The 23,703-nt window shown below is 48.4% G+C and overlaps 1 protein-coding gene across 1 annotated transcript in view; it reads right to left on the bottom strand.

The window, feature by feature from the left end:
* Positions 1 to 596: 596 nt before the first annotated feature.
* The window catches only part of LOC146808477 (transient receptor potential cation channel subfamily M member 2-like), a 1,642,641-nt gene continuing 1,619,534 nt past the window's right edge, over positions 597 to 23,703 (bottom strand). The window contains exon 26 of the mRNA XM_085623575.1: positions 597 to 729. The gene's annotated coding sequence lies outside the window, so the exon portion shown is untranslated. The remainder of the gene's footprint in view (positions 730 to 23,703) is intronic.

Here is a 23,703-nt window from a genome sequence, read left to right as displayed (position 1 = left end):
GCATATTATCAAGACAGGCGATAAAATTATTGCCGCTTCAGCGGCAGAAAACTGTCGCTAAAACAGCGATAATGGGCTTGATAGTATGCTCTATGGAATTCCAATTGAAGCCCATGTTAGATGTGAAGGACAATTTTATCGCCTGTCTTGATAATATGCCCCATAGGTTTTAAAAATTGAGCAGGGGAATGTATTTATTCCTGCAGATTTTGTATTAAATTGTTTAAGTAATCAATGCGAGGCAGGGTTAACTGTGATGCTGATGTTCAGAATACAATCATTGGGTATAGGGGAGTTTAGAATTTACTTTCCCGTTAGAAAAAACATATTTGCATACCCAACACAAAAAAAGATAGTATTTTGCTCTTAGAAAAGAATCTATTAAGTGATTAGTGTAAACATGTTCATCATATTCAAACATTCAAATTGCCCAAGTACAACATAACCACAGAATTACTAGTGCGGTCGCTCAATTCCACTGCCACACTGGAGGACTCCATCTTTAAGACCACGGCCCAGTGTACACTGGAAGATGCTGAAGTGTTGCTGGATACATAGAGGGCTGAAGTAGTTCCCTGTGGGAGACTCTGACGCTTGCCTGGTTCAGTAGTGGGCATCGAGCCTCCTTGCCACTTTCTGCTGGATATCATTCATGTTCGCAATGAGGGGGGTCTTCTGGCCCACAGTCTGCCGGCGGATGGAATTAGTGGGTTTGAGGTCGGGAAGATTCTGCAAGACAGAGAAAGAAATTTACAGTAGAGCACAGGACCCGCTCCTCCTGCGCAGAACACTTTCAACATTGTTACAATTTTCATGAGATGCTAAATACCCACTTCTTACAGCCAGGTAAATCCATACACTGTACAAAGTCAAACGACTCACAGGGTTCTCGTTAGCAACAGTGACGCTCCATCCCTGGAACATACTCGCTATCAAAGCCTGATAAGACATCATTGGCGCAATCAAGAAGAGAATGAAGCCGTCTTATACAAAACTTTGAATTGTGGTCAACCATCGATGAGACACCCCACAGACCGGGCAAGAGCCTGTTTACTCGAATGGCACACTACAATCACAAGACCAACCGCGACGGTCTTGAAAAAAAGAACACAGTGTTTTCCATTCAAACCTGTTGAGTTGGGTCACCAAATAATGGGCCATAGAACACTCCACGGACCAGGCTCCACCATCTTCCAGGCAACATATAACCATAAGACAAACCCTCTTCCCACTGCTGGAAACCACTTCTCTACAATCCAGTCCTAAAAATAGGAACCCCCCAGGTGACCGGCTACTGGCAGCCTATTACAACAATTCATTGTGCACGACTACACCAACGAGCTGTTCAAGCACGGGGGTGTCCTATCACTCAGCACTGGCATGAGTTAACATGCTAGCACAAGAGAACAAGTTACTTACCTTTGGTAATGCCAGATCTGGTAGAGACATTGTCTAGCTGCAGATTCCTTACCATAGAATTCTCCCCGGGCACTAGACTGGAACCGTACATTTTGTCAGCAGTACACTTGCCTGTTGGTAGAGGGGGTCATGCGACTCCGTACTGATGTCGTCTACGTATGTGATGCCACCTGAGTCCATATAAGCCCCTTCCTGATGTGCGGATGTCAGTTTCTTCTATGACTATTTACCATGCAAGAAACGAGGCGCTAACATAGAATCTGGCTGTGGAAATAGTGGGTCGTAAAAGAGAAAGATCTCTTTGAATCAAAAAGCACGAAGTTGAAATGCACAGTATGAGAATATCAAGAGAGGGATCTTTTAGGCAAGATGGAAACCGTTTGCGGGAGAACAGGTGGATCGGTTGTGACCTGCAACTATTCAGCAGAGCCGAGTCTTTTCCGTGTAGGACAATACTGGCATAAGAAATTATTGGTAATATTTTTGCTATTTCTGAGAGCAGTGGTTTGTAAGATGGGCCCTCAAATTGTTTGCCAATGTGCTGAAAGCAAAGGCTACTGCGCTGGATCTATGTGACATGTAGTTTTTCTGTTCTATGTGATTACATCTGCTGTCAGTGTAAGCTCCCAAGTAACTGCTTACTTCTTCATGGGGTTTACCATCTAAACAGATATTGGGCAGTTACTGTGAGAAGTTGGCCTGGTATATGCCGTCCATTAGCTAGTGGGCACCAAGTACCAGTTCCAAACAACCCCTTATTGATGATAGGTTAAAGACAACCTTTTTTGAAAGCTATCCTAGTGGTAGCTATGGAGAGCAGCCTTCAGGCTACGTCTTGGAGGAATGTAAAGCAGCTTGTTTTACCAGTCTATAATCTCTTGAATGACCAAATGAAAGGAGAACCACACCAAGTATATATATAAAATATATGTATTTATTCTAAACACACCATCCTAGTCTCTTTATGAGACTAGAGGTCAAAATACATAAGTTACACTTCAAATATGACAGTAAAATAGCACAAATACACGTTAGGCCCGAGGGGCAAGCCAAACCATATATTAAAATAGTGGTATAAGAACCACGACTTAACTAGACACAAGTCCTAGATCCTGTAGAATCGCTGGGACCCCAAGGAACCACCCGAGGTAGTGACACAGGGGACACACGGAGGCCGTATGCAGTGTGAGAACACAAACGCAAGCTCCCATTAGCTTCTATGGGGAAAGTCGCAGTTAGATTTTTGAAGATTAGGGACACTGATAATGTGAATCTTTGGTCTTTAATTCTTTTCTTGATCCTTCTTTAATGTCAACAACTGTGACTGGTCGGAAAGCCAATGCCAATGCCAACACGTGTATTAAATATGTAGAAACTGCGTAGCTTAAGGAAGATCTTGGATGTAATCTACAATTTGATCTGGTTCACCCCATTAATTTTCATGTCACGTGGAGGTATTTGGGTGCAATGTCTTAGAGTCGTGTTATGGATTAGTATGTAACATCAGTGACTGTGGTCTATCTTTCATGTAGCCTTGAAAAAGTTGCATGTAAAATACACGGCGGTGACAAAACACGTGTTGGCATTGGCATTGGCTTTCCGACTAGTCACAGTGATTGACATTAAAGAAGGATCAAGAAAAGAATAAAAGACCAAAGATTTGCATTATTATTTGCGTGGAGACTGTATATTACTGCACTACTGTTATGTTATAAAAGTGTTGTGTGCTAGGGATTTGTATATTAAGACCAACCTTAGTTAAGCTCATTAATACCACATTGTCTGAATACGAAAGGTGGGAAAGGGTTAGTTTTCCCAAATGTGGTGGATGGGAGTTGATCTGGTTATGCAGAGGTGTTAGGTCAGACATGAACAGATTTCAAAGTTGTGGTGCCCGCTCACAACCCTTTTTTGAGGCCCTTGTTTGTGGTCCACTTTCTTGACATTCTGGAGCTGCTCCCCAACTTCACTCTTATTCAGGTGTTTAGGAAGAATAACACTATTCCTTTTAGACTTCTTTCAGGGATGTTCCAGTCTCTTAGTTATCTCCACAGGCTGTTACAATCTACGCTATCAAAGGCTGCTTTTAGGTCAATAAAGCAGAGATGCTGTTTTTGCTTTTTTCATTTGATATTTTATGCTATTATTGAAAGTGCTAGTATGTTTTATAGTCATACCAATTCCTTTTTGAAGCCTGTCTGATTGGCAAGGATCCATCTGTTCTCATCCGACCAATCAAAAAGGTCTGCTAGGATCAGGGAGGCATAATACTTTGCTTTGATGTCTGATACGCTATGAGTCTGTAATTTGCTGGGTTCATTCTTTCTCGCCTTTATAGATGGTGTGATTAATGAGCCTTGCAAGCTACATGGTATTGGGTTTAATAGCTCTACTTCTTTGAATGGGGTGGATAAGTGGTTGCTACAAAAAGCAGGGTTGTATTTAAAAATGGCCTGGGGAATATCATTAGGTCCCGGTGCACCATTATTTCTGTCGTTGAGTATTATATTGATAACCTTTTCTCCTGAGCATGTATGTGAGTTTGTGTTGTTTGCGGGGGAGGGGCCCTGTTGCTTTCGTTGCTGATGCTGGGTTTTACTATTGTTTTAATTCCAGTCTCCTGATCTCGATGTCTAGTGCTGTCTAATTCCTGGGAAAGTAATTGTTCTGGAGTTAAGTCCCCATGTACCTGCTGGTCAAAGAATTGGCCCAGTCTTGTTCCCGGAAGTTCACAATGGACAAGTTACTTACCTTCGGTAATGCCTTATCAGGTAGACACACGATCTAGCTGCAGATTCCTTACCTTTGAACTTCCAGGTGTACGGCTGGATCCGGAAAATTTTTGATAGTTGTACTTCTGCGCGCCGTTTAGTGGTATCGGTCGACTTTGCGTGTTGTTATAGGCATCATGTCCACCGTAGTCGGATGTATGAAGTTACAACGCACACTTTTACAACGCATGCACTTACAACGCATTTTTTACAACGCATAATCCATTACAACGCATGACATTACAACGCATGACACTACAACGCATTTTTAAAAAATACCTTTACAACGCATTTCCATTACAACGCATACTACCTTTACAACGCATACCATTACAACGCATAATATTAAATTGCATTTAAGGTAAGTATTAGATAGTATAGGGGTTAAAATTACTTTTCTAACTCCAGGGGGTGCAACAGTAGGGTAAGTGTTGGATAGTATAGGGGTAAAAATTACTATTCTAACTCCAGGGGGTGCAACAGTAGGGTAAGTGTTGGATAGTATAGGGGTAAAAATTACTATTCTAACTCCAGGGGGTGCAACAGTAGGGTAAGTGTTGGATAGTATAGGGGTAAAAATTACTATTCTAACTCCAGGGGGTGCAACAGTAGGGTAAGTGTTGGATAGTGTAGTGTAATATTATGCGTTGTAATGGTATGCGTTGTAATGGTAGTATGCGTTGTAATGGAATGCGTTGTAAAGGTAGTTTTTAAAAATGCGTTGTAGTGTCATGCGTTGTAATGTCATGCGTTGTAAAGGATTATGCGTTGTAAAAAATGCGTTGTAAAGGTAGTGCGTTGTAAAAGTTGCGTTGTAAAGGTTGTTCCCCCCGTAGTCTATATAGCCTCTACTCTGGCATGTACACGTCAGTACTATTCATGACTTTTCATGCCAGAAGTACAGAGCCATGAAGTGACTGACCGCGGTGTGTTAAGAAAGACAACTTGGGCCCTGAAGGGAACAGCCCTTGACACTAAACTAATCCATAGCGCAGGGAGGATGGGTGGGTTGATAATCTTATCTACCAGATAAGGCTTTACCGAAGGTAAGTAACTTGTCCATCTGATAGAGACATCTAGCTGCAGATTCCGTACCTTTGAACGGATACCCAAGCAATATCTTACCCAGAGCTGGGATGTGGAAAAGCTTAAACCAGGAAACCCTGCAAGACAGAGCGGCCAAACAGACCCTCCCTACAAACCTGAGAATCCAGGGCATACTGTCTGGTGAACTTGTGCAAGGATGTCCACGTGCCTGCTTGGCAGATATCAGAAATTGGAACTCAAGCTGGAGAACTGTGGTGGCCGCCTTCGCCCTGGTGGAATGGGCCCAAAGGCCTTCAGGCGGTTGCTTCTTCGCTAAGGCGTAACAGATCTTGATACAGAGGATGACTCTAGGAGGTTGGCTTAGTATATTGTGCACACTTATTTAAGTGATGCACTCTGCACCAATCCAGGAAACCCTTATGCTGATTTTAGGGGGTCTTAGACAACCTTTGAAGGCTCTCAAAGTGGTAGCTGTGGAGAGCAGCCTTCAGGCTTGTTCCAGAAGGAGTGATAAGCAGCTCGATTCACCAGGTCTAATCATGTGATGTAAGTCAGACGGAAAAGAACCACACAATGTAGTTATAAAAATAGTTATATTTTTTATACACACTCACTATAACATTGGTATATGTCCAACTGGAGATATAAACACAAACAACATAATACTGCAATTGTAAATAGGTAAGTAGCACAATACACAGTGGTCCCCCGGGGAAGACAAAGTCATATACTAAATAAATGGAATGTGAACTGTGACTGAAGTTGGGACTGGGGCTAATGGGCTCAAAAGAGCTGGGGACACAAGGAAACACTCAAGTTAAGTACCCCAGGACCCCATGGAGGCTGCGTGCAGTGGAGGAACACAGTCACATACTCAATAGAAGTCAATGGGACAGTTGTGGTTGCAATTTTGATGAAGGACCTTTCCCAGTGGACCCTGAAGAAATCCAGATGGAAGGTTGGAGAGACACCCCACACATTGATACCCCAGGAATCCCTACACCAGGGAAGGCGGGTACATGGTGCATGGGTGTGAAATGACATCAGAAACTGCCGTAGACCACAGTGGAGGACTTCAGGAAAGATGCAGCTTGGAGACTCTTGAGAAGTGTCTGGTGGAATCCAAGAGTGGATTCTGGGGAAGAAGAACCTGCAAGAAGAGGAGACAGTGTCTATGCCACTTGGAGGTTACCAGGAGCATGGAAGAGCGATGCCCACCGATGTCAGGAGATGCAGGAATGCTGAAGGTGCCCTTGTCCTGCAGCTGTGTGGACCAGGCAATGCTGTGGAAGACCAGGACCATACTCGAGCTGTCCCATGCCAGAATTCAAGAATCAAGGGGTCGGTGTCTGTCGGGAGCACCAACAAGCCTTGGCAGCAGCAACAGATGTGGCAGATAAAAAAGGAGCAACATTTGGGTCTTACCAAGAAGTGAGAGTCAGAGTAGGCCATGAGAAAGCAGGAAAGTACACTGGAGGCAAAGAAGACCCTCAAAACGAACCACAGGCCAAAGGTACAGGAGTCGCAAGAGGACCTCGAGCAGCTCTCCATAGATGCAGGCCAAGGGGCAGAGGATCGAGTGAGGTCAGAGATCTTGGGATGAAGAGATGCTGGAGGCTGGAGATTCTTGTAGCCTGAAGATCTCTGGAGTACAAAGCCAACATGCCTTTTCCTGTTCCAATGGTTCCGACAAGGGATACTGGCCCACAAATTGCAGAGAGGACAGGTCAGGCCTCGAGGGAATTTCAGAACCACACCTCTGTTGATGAGCCCTCCAAATTCCAAGGGATGACAAGATCAGCAGACCGGCTAGCTTTGCTGTGGTTCCTGAAGATGCAATGGAGTGACTCCTTCACTCCAAGGGAAATTACTTTGGGATCCCCACATGTCTGGAGCAGACCCTGGATGGAGCACAGACACAGATGATGAAGAAGAGACTTCCGAACAGCGAGGCCAGGAGCAGCAGGCATCTTCCTTGTTGCAGTCTCGGTTCCAGGAGAAATCCAAAGACATCCAAGTTTATAGACGGTCCAAAAGTGATGTATTTTCAGGCTTGAGTCTGTTCCCAGGATGAATCTTAAGAGCCACCAACAGGTACACCCTTTAGTTCCATAGGAAAGGGGTTGGAAAGATCAGGGGTCCATCCCAGAGAGGAGGATACTCCCATGTCCTTTGTCCAGTTTTGTGCCAGAGCGGGAGCCAAGTTTTCCCTGAACTGGTTCAAACTGGAGCATGCAAGTAGGGCACCACATGTACTCTACAGAACAGTCTGGTGTTGCTGGCAAGTGCCCCACACCAGCCCTATATACTAAGTTCTATCTTGGAGGTGGTCACACCTCCCTGTGACAGGAAACCTATTGTTCTACCTTCCCCTGCTCGAGCTTGGCTCAGCAGCAGGAGGGCAGAATCGCATCTGTGGTCAGCAGCAGCATTAGCTGTCTGTCATACCATGAAATGCTGGTATTGGGAATACAGGGGGGTAATCTAGGGGAGCCCTCCAGTGCATGGGATCCTACTTCCATCACTGGAATTGGTATTGAGGGAGAATTCCAACATGTTTCATACCAAACATGACTGGTTTTGGTGCAGTCAATATATAGTTAGACATCTCGTAATGACTGATGTCCACTACATGTATTAAAATGGCTGACAGCACTTACAAAGCCTAGATAATCGACACCAGGGTGTGTAGGGGTGCCCTGCTCATGCAGGGGTACCCTCACACTTATAATCAAGCACCCTGCCCTCTGGACTGAAGAGCCTGCCAAAGGGGTGACTTATAGATTTTAAGTGTAGTGACCTCAGATATAAGGAAACTTTTATCTGTCATTAGAGGTGCAAGCACCACCTCACACGGGCTGCAATGACAGACCTGTAGCCACAGTTTGAGTGGTCTCTCATAATACATGCTGCAGCCCATGGGAGACCCCTGCGATACCTCAGCACCATATACAAGGGATTTAGAAGGGTACACCAGTAGCCAATTGTGAATGTACCCAAGTCCTTACCATCAACAAATCTAGGGAGGAAGCACAGCGACCGGGGCCCTGATTAGCAGGATCCCAGTCAGACTAGTCCGAAAACAGAAGAACGCCAGCAAAAAGTGGGGGTAACCATGAAAGCAGATACTACTTTCCTACAATGACCCAGTGGATATGGTCCTCTTTTAGACAGCACATCCCTTCAATTGAGGTGGAACAATAATTATCTTTCTGGGTCAAGACGGTGTAGACTCTCCTCTTCCTTGGAAGGCTGCAGAGGTGCATAGAGAGTGGGCAAAGTAATGGACTGTCTTAGATGGAAGGTCGGTACCACCTTAGGTAGAAAAGATGACCTAGTGTAGAGCACTACCTTGTCTGGAAAGACTGTCAGGTAAGGAGGCTGTCATGACAGTGCCTGCAGCTTTCTCAACCTCCTGGCAGAGGTTATTGCCACTAAAAAAGCGGTTTTGAAAGTGAGCAACCACAGAGGGCAGTGGTACAGCGGCCCAAGGGGTGTGCACATCAAGAAGGTGAAAACCAAATAAAGGTCCCACCGTGGCATAATAAAAGAGGACGAGGGAACCCCTTCAAATATCTCTGCACATGTGGAAATTTAAAAAGTGATAGCTGATCGGTTAGCCAAAGGAATGAGGAAAGGGCCAAAAGGTAGCCCTTTAGAGTGACTAGAGCAGAGCCCTGCTGGGCCAAAGAGTGTATGAACAGGAGAATATCTGACAGAGAGGCAGATAGAGGGTCAACAGAAAATTTGGTACAATATTTATAAAATGTGTTCCATTGGCAGGCGCATACCATGTTCGTGGAGGGATGCCTGGCTGCCTGAATAACTTTACAGACTTTAGGAGGAAGGTTGAAAGCTGTCAACTATCGCTGCTCAATCTCCACGCAAGGAGGCGGAGATTGGACAGGTTCAGGTGGAGGACCTTCCCCTGCTGCTGTGACAGAACATCCTCCCAAATGGGCAGCCTGATCAGAGGATCGATGCTCATTTCCAGAAGCTCGAGATACCAAACTCTCGATGCCCAGTCTGGGGCCACAAGAATGACTTGTGCCCGGTCACTCCTGATCTTCTTAAGCACTCTGGGCAGGAGTGGTATGGGCAGAAAGGTATACAGGAAGCCTGAGCTCCACTCGCGATGAAAAGCGTAGCTGAGCGAGAAGCGTCTTGGAAACTAGAACGTGCAAAACTGATGACATTGCGCATTCTCTTCGGAGGTGAACATAACTAACCAAGGCCCTCAACCACTGCTGAAAGAGTCCTTGGACCAGCTCCGGATTGAGACGCCACTCGTGATCCACAAAGCGCCGTCGGGTGAGTTTGTCCACTGTGGTGTTCAGGGAACCGGCCAGATGTTGAACCAGCAGGCAAATGCCCTGTTGTTCAAGCCAAGTCCAGAGGTTTAGGGCCTCTTGATACAGGGTCCATGACCCCACACCGCCCTGCTTGTTGCAGTACCACATGGTGGTCATGTTGTCCGTTAACACCTGAACACGCCTTCCCTTGATGAACAGAAAAAAGGCTTTTAGTGCTAACCGGGTCGTCTGAAGCTCCAGCAGGTTGATATGGAGCCTGGCTTCCATCGGAGATCAGAGTCCTCTGATCTCCACCTCTCCCAGATGGCTGCCCCATCCCAGAAGATACGCATCTGTCACTTCTGTGAAATTTGGGTGGGGAAGGGAGAGGGGTCTGCCTCTGACCCAATCATGGCTTGTTAGCTACCACTGCAGGTCTTTCGCCGTGCCCTCTAAGATCTGAACCAGGTCGGTGAGATTCCCTCGGTGCTGTGCCCATTGGAACTTCAGGTCCCGCTGCATGGTCCACAAGCAGGATGCAGGATGCCATGAGTCTTAAGAGCTTCAGAGTCATTCTCACTGAAATCCAGGATAGAGGCTGAAACATGGGTATCATAGCCTGAATAGCTTAGACTCGCCACTTGGGAGGATAAGCCCAAAACTGCACTGTCCAGAACTGCTACTATGAAAGGGAGCATCTGAGAGGGAACCAGGTATGACTTTGGCATGTTTATAGTGATCCCAGCAAATGCAGGAGGTTTGCTGCAGTCTGGAGGTGGGAGACAACTGCTTGGGATGAGACCACCTTCAACAACCAGTCGCCGAGATAGGAAAAGACGAACTCCTGATTTAAGCAGATGGGCTGCGACCAAGGCACAGGTGAGGCTGAAGGGGAGCACCGCAAACTGAAAGTTCCCATCAGCCACCATAAACCGCAGGCAGGACAGGAATATGGAATTATGCATCTTTATTTTATTTTTTATTTTAAAGGTTTTATATAGCGCTGGCTAGACCCGGAGGTATCAGAGCGCTTTACATGAGTATCAAACAACAGTTGCAGGTTACATCGTTATAAAGGTTACACAGTTATTAGAGCATGGCAACATAGTTATATGTAAGGTCGAAACAAACAATAAGGACATATACATAAGGGAAAAAGCAGCAGGCAAGGGGAGAGATTCAGTGGGGGGGTAGGAGCAGGGGAAGTAGACAGAGAACGAATGAGGGAAAGAGGAGGGGAGGGTGAGAGACACAGCATGGAAAGAGGAGGGGGGTGACGGGCACACAAACCAGTAGACGAGCCATAGCTGCGTCCAAAGTCCAGTAAGCTGTGATCCCAGGGGAAGTGGTTCATTTCCCCATCACTGTTGCGAGAGGTTCCCGTTACATAGTGGACTCTCTCAGAGGGATCTCTGAGACTCCAAGGCCTACATACTGGATCCTTCTCCAAAAAGGGAGAGGGAGTGCTTTGGCAAGGGGGGGCCATACCATACCTCAACTGTGAGTGGCTCCCCTGGCGCTGTGGACTCTCTCAGCGGGTTCGCTGAGACTCCAGAGTACAAATATTGGATCTTTCCCCAACAAGGGGAGAAGGAGTGCTTAGTAAAAGGGCACAAAGGAGAGGGGGCTAGGCAGTGTAGCAGACAAGGGGAGAGGGGATAGGAGCAAAGGAAGTAGATAAAGAAAGAAAGAGTACTATGAATTATGAGCGCTTTACATGAGGAGAGTTGCGTATCTTACAAATTCTACATTGTTACATCAGGCACAACAGTTACAAGTTACATTTTTTAGAAAAATGTCATGTAGAGGGGTAAGGGGTAAAGTAAAAGGGTGAGGGGAGGGAGAATTTAACAGAGCATAGGCAAAAGGATAGACAAAGCAAGCAGGTGGAGAGGAATTCAGGGGAGAGAGGAAGGGAAAGGAGAGGTAGCCAAAGGAAGAAGGAAGGAAGCGGAGGTGGCGGGGGTAGGGGAAACAGCGTGGTGAACAAGGAGAGTAACTGTGTTTGAACGTCCGGTAGGGTGGGGCAGGGATCATTTTTCTCATCTCCTGCAGGAGCACGTTGGATGTTGAAGAAGGGGCGCCATCTGGATTCGACCCCTGCCCGCCCTCAGCCATGTTAGGAGTTTTTTCCACTGCTCTCAGTGAGTTTCTCAAAAGGAAACGTTTTTTGTTTAGGATCCCTACGGCTCTGATGCTCCGTCCATCACCACCCCCTTTTGTACCGCTTTGTTCGCCATAAGTTGGCAGGGTATGCTCAGACGTGAGTCCCTTGCTCACTTTGCCACTGGATTGAAGCAAGCCTGGCTGAAGACGGCTGAAATGCCAGAAACCGGTCCTAGGAAGCTTGTTTCCGGTCCAGGGAAGGCATGGCTTGGCAGATCGGGCTGGACTGTTCCCATGAGGCACAGGGTCAGACTGATTTGCATATGGCCATGTCTGAACTGGGGTGGCAGAGTGGGCTAAAGAATGGTGATGGATCAACCCCAGATCTGTTGACTGGGTGTGAGTGTTTGATTGGCTCTGATGCTCCGTCCATCACCACCCCCTTTTGTACCGCTTTGTTCCCCATAAGTTGGCAGGGTATGCTCAGACGTGAGTCCCTTGCTCACTTTGCCACTGGATTGAAGCAAGCCTGGCTGAAGACGGCTGAAATGCCAGAAACCGGTCCTAGGAAGCTTGTTTCCGGTCCAGGGAAGGCATGGCTTGGCAGATCGGGCTGGACTGTTCCCATGAGGCACAGGGTCAGACTGATTTGCATATGGCCATGTCTGAACTGGGGTGGCAGAGTGGGCTAAAGAATGGTGATGGATCAAACCCAGATCTGTTGACTGGGTGTGAGTGTTTGATTGGCTCTGATGCTCCGTCCATCACCACCCCCTTTTGTACCGCTTTGTTCGCCATAAGTTGGCAGGGTATGCTCAGACGTGAGTCCCTTGCTCACTTTGCCACTGGATTGAAGCAAGCCTGGCTGAAGACGGCTGAAATGCCAGAAACCGGTCCTAGGAAGCTTGTTTCCGGTCCAGGGAAGGCATGGCTTGGCAGATCGGGCTGGACTGTTCCCATGAGGCACAGGGTCAGACTGATTTGCATATGGCCATGTCTGAACTGGGGTGGCAGAGTGGGCTAAAGAATGGTGATGGATCAAACCCAGATCTGTTGACTGGGTGTGAGTGTTTGATTGGCTCTGATGCTCCGTCCATCACCACCCCCTTTTGTACCGCTTTGTTCGCCATAAGTTGGCAGGGTATGCTCAGACGTGAGTCCCTTGCTCACTTTGCCACTGGATTGAAGCAAGTCTGGCTGAAGACGGCTGAAATGCCAGAAACCGGTCCTAGGAAGCTTGTTTCCGGTCCAGGGAAGGCATGGCTTGGCAGATCGGGCTGGACTGTTCCCATGAGGCACAGGGTCAGACTGATTTGCATATGGCCATGTCTGAACTGGGGTGGCAGAGTGAGCTAAAGAATGGTGATGGATCAAACCCAGATCTGTTGACTGGGTGTGAGTGTTTGATTGGCTCTGATGCTCCGTCCATCACCACCCCCTTTTGTACCGCTTTGTTCGCCATAAGTTGGCAGGGTATGCTCAGACGTGAGTCCCTTGCTCACTTTGCCACTGGATTGAAGCAAGCCTGGCTGAAGACGGCTGAAATGCCAGAAACCGGTCCTAGGAAGCTTGTTTCCGGTCCAGGGAAGGCATGGCTTGGCAGATCGGGCTGGACTGTTCCCATGAGGCACAGGGTCAGACTGATTTGCATATGGCCATGTCTGAACTGGGGTGGCAGAGTGGGCTAAAGAATGGTGATGGATCAAACCCAGATCTGTTGACTGGGTGTGAGTGTTTGATTGGCTCTGATGCTCCGTCCATCACCACCCCCTTTTGTACCGCTTTGTTCGCCATAAGTTGGCAGGGTATGCTCAGACGTGAGTCCCTTGCTCACTTTGCCACTGGATTGAAGCAAGCCTGGCTGAAGACGGCTGAAATGCCAGAAACCGGTCCTAGGAAGCTTGTTTCCGGTCCAGGGAAGGCATGGCTTGGCAGATCGGGCTGGACTGTTCCCATGAGGCACAGGGTCAGACTGATTTGCATATGGCCATGTCTGAACTGGGGTGGCAGAGTGGGCTAAAGAATGGTAATGGATCAAACCCAGATCTGTTGACTGGGTGTGAGTGTTTGATTGGCTCTGATGCTCCGTCCATCACCACCCCCTTTTGTACCGCTTTGTTCGCCATAAGTTGGCAGGGTATGCTCAGACGTGAGTCCCTTGCTCACTTTGCCACTGGATTGAAGCAAGCCTGGCTGAAGACGGCTGAAATGCCAGAAACCGGTCCTAGGAAGCTTGTTTCCGGTCCAGGGAAGGCATGGCTTGGCAGATCGGGCTGGACTGTTCCCATGAGGCACAGGGTCAGACTGATTTGCATATGGCCATATCTGAACTGGGGTGGCAGAGTGGGCTAAAGAATGGTGATGGATCAAACCCAGATCTGTTGACTGGGTGTGAGTGTTTGATTGGCTCTGATGCTCCGTCCATCACCACCCCCTTTTGTACCGCAGTGCAGAGAGCAGCAAACTGGTGTGGTGAACTGTTTGCTGAGAGGGGAGCAGTCGAAGGTGGGGCAGGAGCTCAGAGATACAGGTTCCAGCAAATCCCAGCAGTCAGGTATATCTCCCAGAATATAGTGCAACAAAAGAGTTCTCCCTGTTACGTTTGTATAAGGCCGTCTGGCAGAGAGAGACGGAAATTTTGCAGTCCAAACCTAATAGGCCGAAGGGCAGCAGAGGAATGACAGGGACTTCATACTACTGATGTGGAGGGTTAGTGTAAGTCAGGTGCGCGGCCCCCTATAGAGCTCCAATAGGGCAACCGCTACTGATCGTCCACAAAGGCGTAGCAGAGAGGAGGTGGGCTGCTTGTGTACTCTAGTGCAACCGGCTCATTCCGAAGAGGAGGGGGTCGGCGGGATATCAGGAACCCAGTTCCATCCACAGCTTGGTGGCCCTGCACGTTGGTGATGCGTAGGCTGCAGCAGCAGGGATCCCAATGTAAACCAGGACCCCCAATAAGGCACTGAAGTGTTAATGCTGCCGATGGAGCGCATTCACAGCTGTTCGGCCAGTCGGGACTCAGTGCCGCAGGTAGGCTCCTGGGTATCTGCGCAGGAGGGTGAGGCTCTGCTGTGCGGCATAAGCGGAGGCAGTGTAGTGCAGGCCTCAAAGAGGCAGGGACGTGACAGGAGCCGAGCCAGGTGCAGGGAGCAATGGGCCACCTCCAGCCTCCACCTTACGGTCTGTCCTGCTCCAGGGATCGCTAATAATCCGCCACCCGGGCTTGCCTGCGGGCGCTGTCCCCGTGGGGCCTACGGGAGGCAGAGGGAGCACAAGCGCTGTCACTGGGGTGCTATGGGGCAGCAACCCCCTTCTCCGGCAGACCGCTAATGGAACGGAGGGGGAGGAAGGCCCAACCCGCACCCGGGGCACTCACCGTCAATCACGGTCCCTCCTCTCAGAAGGCCGAGTTCCAGGGATCCCGGCCCTCCTTCTATCCGCCGCAGCTGGACAGGGAGGCTGCCGGACTCCTTCCCTCATCTGCGGCAGCCAGAGCTTCGACGCGACCGCATTTCGCCGCACCGGGATCGGCTCAGCGCAGTCATTGGGCACTCGGCAACACAGCGACGATGTGTAGGAGGACATTAATATGCAGGATACGGGGGACATAACAGGAATTGTAGGCTGATCGGAGGAGCTTCAGTGACGCGCTGCCATCTTTGCCGGTGTCTTGGCGTCAGCTTTGGACTCTCACGGCTCTGTTATTCATAGAGCAGCCGCCGGGTGAAGGGAAAGTTCGTAGGACACGCGACCCCGAGTATCCCACCGATGTACCCGTCCCTCAGGCAGCCTCGGCAATTATCACAGTACGCAGGCCCCTCCCCCTTCGGCCGCTCCATACCATTGCCGAGGGAAGCAGGTCTTCTGCGAAAGCAGTTCTCCTATTCACAGAGGGCTGAGCAGCAGGGCTATGCTACAGGATAAGAGCGGGGGAGGGCGCCACAGATGTCCAGCGCAGGCTCCAACGGTGCTACATCTCCCCTCTCACATCCTCCGGGTGCAGGCTCGGCATACTGCGGGCGCCATTTTGAGTCGCAGGCGTGCGAGAACTTCTCGGCACATTACTCGGTCCTTCGATGGCCCAGAGCAGCGGAAACAACTCCTATGGTGGCTGCAGGCATTCCGGTTGCAGGATCCGTTTTGCAAATGGGTATTGAATGCGGCGGATCACCGCTCCGGATATGTGTGCACGGGTTGACCAGGGAGCTTCAGCTCCGAGCGGCCATCATGGTTGCTGGCCCCGCCCCCAAAACCTCCTGCATGTATAATGCTACCATCCAGTATCCCAGGTCCAGAGCAGACAGGACTTGAGCAAGGGTGAGCATCTTGAATTTCTCCTTTTTGAGGAAGTAGTTGAGTGCTCTGAGGTCGAGGATAGGACGAAGGCCGCCATCCTTTGTTGTGACTGGAAAATAGAGGGAATAACAACTGCAGCCTACTTCTGGCCCTGGTGGAACCACCCGGACCCTCGGCCGAGTCGCGCGACCGGCGAGGGGAGTCCGAAGAGCGGTGTCGCTTCTTGGACTTCTTGGAGTGCCTCGACTCACCCGAAGACTTCGAGCCAGACGAGTGACGATGTCGAGTGCGGCTCCGCGACCGATCCTTGGACCTCCTCCTGGACCGGGATCGAGAGCGACGCGGAGCCGAGTGGCGAAGCTCGAGAAGCTTGCGGGACCTCTCCCGCCTAGCTTTCGAGGTCAGGGCCATACAATCGGAGCACGACACCGTGTCGTGGTCGAGGCCCAAGCAGTACAGGCACCGGTGGTGATGATCGGTCACCGACATCAGTCGGTGACAGTCGTCGCAGGCCTTGAAACCAGGCATCCTACCGGCACCAGAGTCGAGAATCGACCAAAAAGAGTCAAAAAAGTTAGTCAAAAATTGACTAAAGGGGTAGCTCTCACGAATTTGCGCTTACTGCGCGGAAAAAAGAAGAGCTGACGTCAGCGCGCGAGGGCGGCGTCTAAGTACTCCTCCGACGTCATTCCGGCGCACGACGCCGACGACGGACGCGGAGCCGCAGACGACGCCTAGCGACGCACAAGGCGTATTGCTGACGAAAATCTTCCGGATCCAGTCTGACGCCTGGGGATATTCTAAGGTGAGGAATCTAACTAAAGTGTTTCTTTCAGATTGTGCTTTTAATTTGAATGATGGCTGGGTGGTTGTACTTGTATCTGTATAACTGTATATCAATATATACTATGTTAAGTAATTGAATCTTGGAAATATTCAGGCATATTTACAGTCACATGTCTTATGTCTCAATTTATTGTGATATATTTCGTATGCTTTATCAGTTTTATACTAAAATATATTGTTACAGCATTTTATTTTTTATATGTAGATTTTTGGCTCTCTTGAACCCAATTTAATTTTAGAAATCATAAGAGTTATACCCAATTATATTTGTTAAGGATATTTCAGTGTTTTGTGTTCTACTGGTACCTGACCCACAAGAGCACAAGGGACCCACCTCAAGGGGTCAGAAACGTCTGTGTGGGCAGGCTGGTGCAACCACTCAGCTGTACATTAGGAAGCGGTTAGTTTTTCAGGGGGCATTTCTAAGATGCCCTCTGACTGTATTTTGTAATACATCCAGCACTGGCATCAGTGTGGGTTTATTATGCGGACTAGTTTGAAACCAAACTTCTTAGCATTCAGGAAAACCATGATAAAATTCCAGCCCATGTACTCAATATGTCTTCACTGCACTTACAATTTCTAAAATTTAAATTAGAGACTGTAGGGGCATATTGCTCATGCAGCTATGCCCTTACCTGTGTTATAGTGCACCATGCCTTACTGCTGTGAGGCCTGCTGGAGGAGTGACTTACCTATGCCACAGGCAGTGTTTGTGAGCATGGCACACAGGGATGTGGGCCATGCAGACTCTTAAGCTTCTTCTGCACTAAAGCACACAGTCTGCATTTGGTGAGGGGTCTCAGAGGGTGGCACAATACATTTTACAGCTGTTAGAGACCCTCTCTTGTTCCACGGCCCTTGGTACCAGTGGTACCTTTTACAAATGACTTGTGTGTGGGCTAAATGTGTGCCAATTGTGGAAACAAAGGTATAGTTTTGGAAAAGAACAAAGGCACTGGGTACCTGATTAGCAGGGACGCAGTACACATTAAGTGAAAGTGAACCAGATATAAGGCAAGAAGTGGGGGTAACCCTACAAAAAGGGGCACTTTCCTACACAACGCACCCCTGTAGTAAAGTGGGTTTCTGTTGCAATAATTCCACGCTTTTTGGCAGATTTCTGATGCACTTTGACTTGATGTGTCCTGGGTCCCTTCCAATCAGGTTTCTAGGGCCTGTGTTCTTTCCCAAAATGGTACATTTATACCCACAATTAGCACCTCCCTGGCCACATGTAAGTCCATTGTAAAAGGTGCCAAGGGCATATTGTGCCACCTTTAGAGGTCCTCACCTTATCAAACACATACTGACATTGCAGGCTGTGTGTTTTGGTGCAGAGAAAGGTGAAAAGTTGACATGGCACACACACTTATGTGCCATGCCTACAGCCTACTGCCTATGTTATAGGTAAGTCTCCCCTCTAGCTGGGTGCACTATACCACTGGTGAGGGTACAGTGGCATGAGCACTGTACCCCTACAGTGTCAAAGTCCATTCTTAGACAATGTAAGTGCATTAACGCCATAAAGAATACATGGTCTGGGAGTTTGTCATTACGAACTCCACAGCATCATAATCGCTTTACTGAATTCTGGGAAGTTTAGTAGCAGCACATTAAACCCACACTGATGCCAGTGTGGGATTTAATGTAAAAGGCACTCAGAGGGCATCTTAGAGATGCCCCCTGAAAAACAACCAGCCCTGGTGTGGTTCCTGAAGGGATACCCACAATTTGCAACCACCAGACAGGTTTCTGGACCTCAGGGTAGAGTGCCTCCGCTCTCTGGGTCCAGAAACAAAACCCATCCTAGGCAGAGGTGTCATGCCTCTTTCCCCAGGATGGGCTGGGTGCATGAAGGGGAAGCGTCCAAGGCCTGCAACCTTTGTAAGCTGTTCCTGCCTTTTGCTGCCCCCATCAACTGCCTCCAACCGGTTCTGACCCCCACTTTGGGTAGGAGAAACAACAGGAAAACCAAGTGAGGAAGAGATGTGTGCCCACCTTTGCCAACCCGCAGGTGGGGGAGGCGAGGTGAAGCACAGATCTCAGTCCCTGCCATCTTAAAGATGGGCGGACCCAGCCAATTAGAGAGGCTCATGCCCCACTCCACTGGAGGGTGGCATAATAAGGGGTGTACTCACCCCAAGAAAGTGACCCATTAGTCCCAACTGGCACAACCCTGTAACACCCCTCCATTTATTATTTAGGGGCAACTCTCAATCTTGCCTCTTCAGATTCAAGGAAGAAAGAAGAAGGACCGAAGAAGCCGTGCTGACCCAGGAAGAAGAAGACACCAACTGCTTTGGCCTGAGCCCTAAAGGCCTGTCCGGACTCCAACCTGACTACAGCAGAAACTCCAGGGTGTCCAGCAGCCAGATGCCCCCCCAAAGCCCAGAGGACCTGCACTGCACTCATACAACAGACTGTCTCCCCTGTGTGCCGTACTTGCTCAACAAGAACTTTAATTAAATACCATAACCTGTACCCAGGTGCTTCTGTGGTTCTGCACCTCTCTGCACGCAATGGCCACAGCCCGAGTCTGAGTGGACCAAACCCAGAAAGAAGTCTCCCCAGTGATCCTGACGTGTGATCTAGTTATCTCTGACCTCCCTCAAGCTTCCAACCCACGCCTGTGGCATCAACCTGAAGGATCCCCTCTACTGCGACTGGAGTGGGTAAGAGCGCCCGTCCGCAACTGGGCTGGTCAGACAGCCTGACCAAGACCGGCCGGTCCTATGACCCAAAGCCTAAAAGCATAAAAGATCCTGAGACCCGAAGCCTAAAAGATACAGCTGCACCCAACACCCTACGGCCTTGAGTGGTCCAACCAACGGTGTCAAAGCATCTCCCAAGACCTCCACTCACCTCTCTAGCCAGTGGTCACCCTCAGGAAGTCTCCCTGACCCAGCCTATAGCATATGTTCTGAACCAGAGATCTACTTTGCAACCCCCAGGGTCCTCGACGTCGCTTTAGCACATTGGTGGTGTAGCTCCTTTGCCTATTATTGGCCCCTGCAGTACTAATCCCTACCCCAGGAGATCTGCTCCCACAGCCTCCTGAGCCCCTGAACGAATGCCCCCTTAACCCTTTTGGCTAGCACTGGGCCCCTGCAGTTGGCCGCCCCAGTGCCACTGATGGTGCAATTTGATTGCCTATCTGGACCTTGGGAAACCTTGGTCCTATATCCCAGAAGACATCCCTGTAAGTTGAATAATTACCAGTGAAACCAATAGCCATTTTCTTTCCATAGGCGGTAATGTAGTGAGTTTTTGGTCCAAAACTCTTCTAAGTGTTGAACTGCTATTTTTTATCAGAAGAAAGTAGTTCTGCTTAAAAACTAAAACAGTCGTACTTACCTGCGAGTAACCAGATCTGGCGTGGGATATCTAAGCATATCACCCCGATTAGTACATGTAATCTAAAGTAACGAGAAAGTCATCAGAAGTTGTAGGAAAGTAGGATCTGCTTTCATGGTTACCCCCACGTTTTGCCTGGTGTCATTATGTTTTACTGACTAGTCTGACTGGGATCCTGCTAATCAGGACCCCTGCTTCTCCTGGTCTCATCGGCCTGAAAGTCTTCTGCAACATCTGTGCCTGTGCTCAATACAGGTTTTTTACAAGACCTGTGGACATCCATGAAATCTCCCTTGAAGTGAAGGAATCACTTTCCTGCATCTGCAGGCACCACAACAAAGCTGACCGGTCCGCTGTTCCTGAGCACCTACAAAAGCATCAGCATCACAGGAGGTGGTTGTGCAACTCCGTTGAGGCCTGCACTATCTTCACAGCAAGTTTGAAGCCAGTATCCCTCATCAGAATTGCTTGAGCAGTCCCCTGTGTACCAGTTGACTTGCTGTTAACAAGTCTTGTTGGCTCCCTTCAGGCTTCTAGAAGCTCCAGCCTCAAGCAATTCCTGCAACCAAGATTTTTGCCTGCACAGCATCCTCTGCACTGTGGGTTATCATCTTTTGGTGAGCTGCTAAAGGTCCTCTTGCGACTCCTGTGGCTTTGGCCGTGGGTCCTCTTGAGGGTCTTCTTTAGCTCCATTGGGCTCGCCTGCTTACTCTGGGCCTGCCCTGACATACCTGCTCGTGGAGAGTCACTTGGACCTTGCTGTTCCAGACACCGCACCTTTTTTGACAACTACGTTGGTTGCCGTTTCCAAGGCTTGTTGGTGCCCCTACCAGATACTGACCCCCTGGCTCTTGACATCCAACGTGGGACAGCTCGAAAATGGCTTCAGGCCTTCCACAGTGTCGCCTGGTCCCCACAGCTGCAACTTCAAGGGCACTGTCAACTCTCTGCAACTACCAACATCGGTGGGAATTCGTCTTCTGTGCCTTCTGGTCACGCCTTAGTAGCATAGACTCTGTCCCCACCGCTTGCAGGTTCTCTTAATCTTGTATCCACCTTTGGGTTCTACCCGACTCTTTCACCTTCTTCACCGGTGGCCTCTTTAATAAAGTCCTCCATTGCGGTCTATGGCAGTTCCGACATCACTTTGCACCTATGCACCCGGCTTGCCTGGTGTAGGTTTCCTGGTTCATGGGTGTTGCACTGGTGGGGTGACTCTCTAACCTTCCATCTTCCACAGGGTTTTTTCAGGGTCCGCTGGGAAGGGTCCTTCTTTAAAACTGCAACAGCAACTTACCCATTGACTATTATTGAACACACGTTTTTGTTCCCACTCTGCACACGGCCTCTGTGGGGTTCCTAGATACTCACCTTGGGTGGTTCTGTGGATCCCCAAGTCGTCTACATCTTCTGGGTCCAGTCTCAACTTAAGTTGTGATTCGCATTCCACTATTTTACTGTATAGTTTGGTCTCCCCCTGGAGACCACTGTGTATTTATGCTACTTACCTGTTCTATTATTGAAGTATTGTGTGCATGATGATTATATCTCTGGGAAGGAGATATTTGTTATTGAGTGTTTATTATAAATACTTATTTTTATAACTACTCTGTGTGGTTCTTTTTCAGTTAATCTACACCATATGATTAAGTACTAGTAAAACAAGCTGCCTTACACTCCTTCTGGGCTAAGCCTGAAGGCTGCTCTTCACAGCTACCACTTGGAGAGCTTTTTTTGGTTAAGACCCTTAAAATCACCATACAGGTTGTCTGGATTAGTGCAGGGTGCTACAGTTACGCAAGTGAGGGCCATATACTAAGCCAGCCTCCTACAGAAGTAATTACTGTGTAATTTGAACTACTTTCTAAATCTAAATCAACCTGTATCAATTACCAATCAATTCTCAATTACACTACTTTAATTGCTCTGTAAATTGAAAGTATCTTTTGAAACCCTTTACCAAGTTCTGCTTGGTTCCAGATAATAAAACATAAGTATACTTTTTTCATACTTACCTAATTAGTCTTGATTCAGTCTCTGAGTGTCTGCCTTCAGTCTTGATTGAGTGAATACAATAAATGCTTAACACACCCTCTGGATAAGCCTAACTTCTCTACCACACTATCACAGAGAGCGCTGTTAGTGTTTGTCTAATTTAGCCTCTGCTATTCCTCTGGGGATCCACTGGACTTACTTTGGTATAGTATATACAGAGCCAGCTTCTTACGTTGGTGGATCAACAGTGGGATGTAAAGCCTTGCATTTATTGGACTAACTTAGTCAACCTTTGTTCACACAACAAAAATCCCAAAATGTATTTTAGTTCAACTCATTTTATGAAATGGACTATTTTTCAAAATTACTAAAAGTCTTGATAGGATCCTAAAATATATATTTTTTAGAAAACGTAAAAGTCACTGACGTTAGAGGGGAAGTACTTAGAATCATTTTGTAGGTCTTCTAAAAAGAACCCCACTTTAGAAATATAATGAGCAACCCAGAGAATATGGCTGAGTGGGATCTTTCGTGGTTTCCCACACTTTTTGCTGGTGTTATTCTGTTTTATGACCCTGCTGACTGGGATCCTGCTAATCAGGTCCCCAGTCACTGTGCTCTGTGCTTTCTCCCTAAATTTGTCAATGGTAAGTACTTGGGTACATTCTTAAATTACTACAGGTGTACCCTTCTAAGTCCCTAATATTTGGTAGTAAGGTAGCCAGGGCATGTGTACACCAGGGATCTCCCTTGGCTGCAGCATGTATTATGCCACCCAGGAGAGACCACTAACTGCAGCTACAGCCTGCCATTGCAGCCTGTGTGAGTGGGAGCTTGCACCTCTCACGACAGATATAATTTTCCTTATATCTGAGGTCACTATACTTAAAACCTATAAGTCCCCCATATAGCAGGCTCTTCAGTCCTGAGGGCATGGTTAGAAGTGTGAGCATGCCCCTGCATGAGCAGGGCACCACTACAAACCCCGGAGGCAATTCTCCAGGCTTCGTAAGTGCGGTCAGCCATTTTAATACATATAGTGGACATCAGTCATTACGAGATTTCTAACGATATATTGGCTGCACTGAAACCTGTCTTGTTTGGTATCAAACATGTTGGAATCCTACCCCAACATGGATTCCAGTGTTGATGTAGGATCCCATGACCTGGGGGCTTCCTTAGGGTGCACCCTGTATTCCCCATACCAACCTTTCAGGGCCTGACAGCAAGCTTGTGCTGCTGCTGACCACAGACATTATTCTGCCCTCCTGCTGCTGAGCCAGACTCAAGCAGGGGAAGGTAGAACAATAGGTTTCCTGTCACAGAGAGGTGTGACCACCTCCCATACAAGACTTAGTGTATTGGGCTGGGGTGGGGGCGCTTGCCAGCACCACTAGACTTGGCTTTGAAGGGTACGTTTGGTGTCCTCCTTGCATACTCCAGTTTGAACCAGTTCAGGGAACCTTTGGTTCCCGCTCTGGTGCGAAACTTGACAAAGGAGATGGGAGTACCCTGCCCTCTGTCCAGCCCCTCCTCTGGGAGGGATACCCGAGTCTTTCCAACCCTCTCCCTAG

This window comes from Triturus cristatus, chromosome 8 (genome assembly GCF_964204655.1).
Source record: "Triturus cristatus chromosome 8, aTriCri1.1, whole genome shotgun sequence".
In the NCBI taxonomy this organism is placed as follows: Eukaryota; Metazoa; Chordata; class Amphibia; order Caudata; family Salamandridae; genus Triturus; species Triturus cristatus.
Note: the sequence above shows the minus strand (reverse complement) of the source record. Positions and strands in the feature narration are given on the sequence as shown.